Below are 4750 nucleotides of genomic sequence, written 5' to 3'. Positions count from 1 at the left end.
ATTTCCTTAAAAATGTTTGGGGTAAAACTGGAAATATTACTAAATTTCATAAAAGTTGCCAAATAGCCTTAGAGGAAAAGTTATTTTGTTTTTGTTTTCCCATTACTCCTCTGGGAAGCTAAATAGTTCAGTTTTCTACTTTTAATGTTATCTTTTTAAAAAAAAAAAAAAAAAAAAGCTTAGTTTTGATAAAATCATTATACTTCTCTAAAAAAATGTAGCTAAATGTTTTGGAAAGTATAAAATAACTTTTCTTGTGGTTTTTGTCAAGAAAACTGAAAATGAAATTACATACGCAACTTCAGTACCAACATTACTAACTTTCTTTGAAATGACAGATTTGTTTTTTAGATAGGCCACATCCCCAGAGAAAATTGTCCAACTCAGGACCATTGAATTTAAAATTGCCAGTGCAGTAAGTCCTCAGAGACTAGAAAATGTTAGGCATAATGAACATTAAGGAAAAAAAAAAAAAAAAAAAGGAAAAAAAAAGAAGAAGTGAGAGTGAGACACTGCACATCTGAAACACTATCTAAGGAATCAAAAAAGTAAACAGAGGTTGTCATTTCTACCATATGATCAGCTTAAGCAGGTCCAAGGACTTTTAAGCATCTCTTAAGTCTTGCTATTGAAAGAGCAATGTGTCTAATCATTTACTGTACAGCCTTCCAACAAAGCAATACATACACTGCTTCTCTGCAATGAATTAAAAGGCAAGAGGAGGTAAAGAAACTTTTCCATGGCAATCTCTGGAGACCAAAATCAATTTTGTATTTACAATTTACCCACTTCATGCTAAACTGTATCTCATGGTTGGTGGTGGTGGAGTGATTTTTTTGTTTTGTTTTCTCTTTTGAAGCATTGGAAAAATAGTTATTTATAACTTGAATGTATGAAATGGCTTAATCATAGAGAATCTGGAATATTTCTACAGTTTTTCAGCTTACAACTTTGGCTTCTTAACATATGGCTTCACTGCTTTGGACAGAATTCAGAATCTATGGATATTTTCATTTATTCCAGCAGAAGAAGATGATAATTGTCCTTAAAAATGCAATTAAAATCCAAAAGTTTTCAGAATTGGGCATGCTTCCTACACGATCAATGACTGCTTCCAAAGTTCAGGAGATACAGCCTCAAAATCTTACAGTTTCAACCAAAAAAACAAACACAAGCATTGTGTGAGGTCATCGCTTTGGTATTTTAACCCTATTTAACACTCCTTTCTTGCACTAATTTGAGTGAAAGAAAGAAGAAACAATAGTTCATTTTGGGAAGTTCACATAACATGCAAGTAAAGAAAAAGAAAGGACCACGAGAGTAAAGTTACATGAGGAAAAAGTATTTTCACTGCTGTCGGTGTTGGAACACATAAAACGAACCCTCACTGAAGCCAGGAAGTAATTTTCCTCCTTAAATCCTTAAATCTTAAATCCTGCGTTAGTGTAGTGGAGTGAATTAGATTTTGTTTGTAGTTTAGATACCATGTGGAGAGCCTTGCATTTCTCATTGCTTGAAGCAGAGCAGCTCCATTTTATCGGTCGGTGCTGTTCAGAACTTTCTATGCGCTCCACTGAAGGTCTGTAATAAGGATATTTTACTGATTCTTGATTAACGTGGTTTGCACAGCTCTATCCTAATCCCAGATCACCAAACCGTTACCTTTTCTACTGTAAACTTCCTCCTTAAAACCACACTTTTTTTTTTTTCTTTTTCACAATATGTACAGGAAATGAGCTTAATTTTCAGAGAAGTAAGCATATGATCATGGGTCATGCCCATCCGTATACCCTTCACAGCACATATGCTTTCTGATTTCTCGGTGTCTCCTCCACGGACTGGAAATTCCTTGTCATTGAGATAGGCCTCACTTCTTCTGTGCAGCACATTCAGTATTGAAACAAGTGCCTGTGGGAGGAATGGATGCACCGAAGCTAGATTTCCTTTCCCATCACAAAAACCTTGTGATGAGGAGAATAACACTCTCTGAAACTGACGGTGAAGGGTGGCAGTTGTCCTGTCCTCTCCTCTGACCCTTCCACCCACTCCTGTATTTCCACCCTCTCGCTTGCAGTCTCTCCACTGCTTATCATGCTTTCTGCTGAGCTGCCTTGGCACAGAGGTATCAGCAGAAAAAAATACATTAAAAAAAAAAAAAGATAATTTTTCAATTCCCCTAAATTTTCTGCCACCTTATCATGTTGGAACTACTCATCAGAGGACATGACAAACATCCAGGACTGTCACAAGGGAGGGGCAGGAGGAACACATTGCCCTGCAAAAGGGAAGTGAAAGAGGAAAGAGGAGAACAAAGGGGCAGGGAGCAGGACTGCAGCCAGCAGTTCGATCAGGCTAGGCTGCCCCTGGACTTCAGGCTCAGCCAGACCTGCTCTTGGAGGCATCCCCTAGGGGCAAGCGCTGGCAAAAAGCGAGAGGAGACAACACACAACTAAAAAGCAGAAAAGGAAAGGGGAGCATGACCTTCCCCTGCTGGGTGGTGGTGAACTGTTAGATAAGCTCAGGCTTATCATTAAGACTTGCTGAGGGTGGCAATATATAGTGACCAAGTTCTCCCCACAGCGCTGGCATTAATTTGCCTTTCTCTCTCTCATCAAGTTTTAGGAAACTTTTAAAAATATAATTATACTTGAAACGTCTACCCTTTTTCCTATTTAGCTGAGCCTTCTTTACAGAGAGCAGGGAAGTCTCACCGACAATTTAAACTGTTGTGTGAGTCCATTGCAAAAGGAAACCAACACAACCCACCACCACCACCACCACCACCTGCAAAGGCTCGTGTATTTAATGTGGTGCTGTCAACTACAATTATTTTAAGTGACCAAAACAACAAAAATAGTAAAAAATGTTTTGGGTTAGAGTTCTTTAAATAATATCTCTTGCTTAAAATAATATCTCTTTCACAGGTGGTGATTTTTTGATTTTTTTTTTTTTTAACTCCTGTTTCCTACCGTGGCTTATAGAAGGGGCGATACTCTTGGTAGATCAAAGCACAACCGCAAAGATGCTCGAGTTTATCTCATCTATGACCTTTTATCCCCACCTCTGGGTATGTTTCCTGGCTGCTGTTTCCTTTCTCCACTGCCCCAGCGAAGAGCCTCTTGCAGTGCTGTGGAAAAGCAGCTCGTGTTCTGCAGTGGAGCGCAGGAAAGCGCTGCCACCCGGCTCCTGCAGGAGCACGACGCTCATTTAGAGAAGAGCCTTTGTTACAATTACAGTCGTGGGCTGCTTCGCTGTTTTGAACTCCACGCTTCAAGCAGCCATCGCTGTCAGTGGAACACATCCGTGATGGGTTGATGCGGAGTAACACAAAGTGCATAATAGTTTTCCTGGAGGAATTAGGCCATTAGAGACTTCTGAAAATCCCAGAGGGGGGCTATCTGCATCATTGAATGCTTAACTAGGCCATCTGAAAATGGAGCTAACTGCTTTTGAAAATCTCTTTAATGCTTCATTGTCACAATTCAACATCATTAACTGGGAAGATTTAGCATTATATTGTTGCTTTTCTCTTGCTCCCTTCTTTTCTTTCCCATATTCCTCTCCCTGTCTTCAACTTGGTTTTGTGTCTCTTCTACACCTGCCTTCCCCCACCACATATACTTTCCTCCAGCAAACAGCAAGGTCTTGGGTTTTATACCCATCTCTCTTCCCCACCTTCTGCCATAAAACAATGAGCAAAAATAAAAAGGGAGAACAGGTCATTTTACACCTCGGAAAGCTATTGTTTTCAGGACAATAAGCCATGACAGACACAGGGGTGCAGCAAGGACCAAATTAATGTTGGATTTGGAAGGCCTACCTCCTCCCCCTCACCCCCAACAGAATAAGAAACTTATAACTTATACTCTCAAATATGAATATTCAATGAGCTCTGTAAACAAAGGACCAGACATGACTCATGAATCATATGGCTGACAACACTGCAGTAGAGAAAGGAAGTCTGACAATCAACAGAACTGTGACACAGACGATATACAAGTGTGGTCAGAGACATAAAACAAACACATTTTCCCTGTGCCTTTGTTCATTTATTTACTATATTGTTCATTCACGCATTTCTGTGAACATATAAATGGATGGGCTTTGCTCTTCTCAGAAGCTTGTGACATCAGAAGTTTAGCAATTATTATACTAGTACTGAATGCAGATTTTTCAGATGGAAATGTCTTTTCAATTCATAGAAGTTTATTTCATACTGCAATGAATACAGTGGCTCACTTTTAAGTGTTCTTAGAAGCTTGCATTCTTCACATATGCCCAAGTTGGCCTCATAAGACATATTTCTATTTTTTCATGTAAGACTATTATCCATTAATTCTTTTTATGAACTAAATGGAATGGAAAAGGCATGGGATTACATGTATAGTCAAGACAAAGTTTTGACCAGGATTCTGAGAATAACTTGTAAAGGCTTTAGAACACATGCTTTTCACACCAAAATAGGAGAGAATGAATTTGTTTCATTTTATTTTGTTTTTAGAATTAGTTTATATTAATCTAGTAGCATTCATATAAATTAATTTTGATGAGCAAAAGGCAGCCTGTAGCATAATCACATCTTAAACCAATAAAACTATAAGCATCAAATCCAATAAATCTGTTCAGAATTCTAAAGAAAATTATACATGCAATAAATAATATGTAAAGATTACACTTGGAAGCATTATAATACTAACAGGAACAGAAGAGAAGAGAAGAGAAGAGAAGAGAAGAGAAGAGAAGAGAAGAG

General features: G+C 38.3%; 1 long non-coding RNA gene across 1 annotated transcript in view; it reads right to left on the bottom strand.

Moving 5' to 3' along the window:
• Positions 1-851: 851 nt before the first annotated feature.
• LOC118163504 overlaps positions 852-4750 on the bottom strand; it is a 4309-nt gene continuing 410 nt past the window's right edge. The window contains exons 2-3 of the long non-coding RNA XR_004749084.1: positions 3062-3186; positions 852-1908 (exon numbers count right to left, since the gene is read on the bottom strand). This is a non-coding gene — a long non-coding RNA (uncharacterized LOC118163504). The remainder of the gene's footprint in view (positions 1909-3061; positions 3187-4750) is intronic.

Source organism: Oxyura jamaicensis, chromosome 3, assembly GCF_011077185.1.
Source record: "Oxyura jamaicensis isolate SHBP4307 breed ruddy duck chromosome 3, BPBGC_Ojam_1.0, whole genome shotgun sequence".
Classification (NCBI taxonomy): Eukaryota; Metazoa; Chordata; class Aves; order Anseriformes; family Anatidae; genus Oxyura; species Oxyura jamaicensis.
This window is presented reverse-complemented; position numbering and strand designations above follow the sequence as displayed.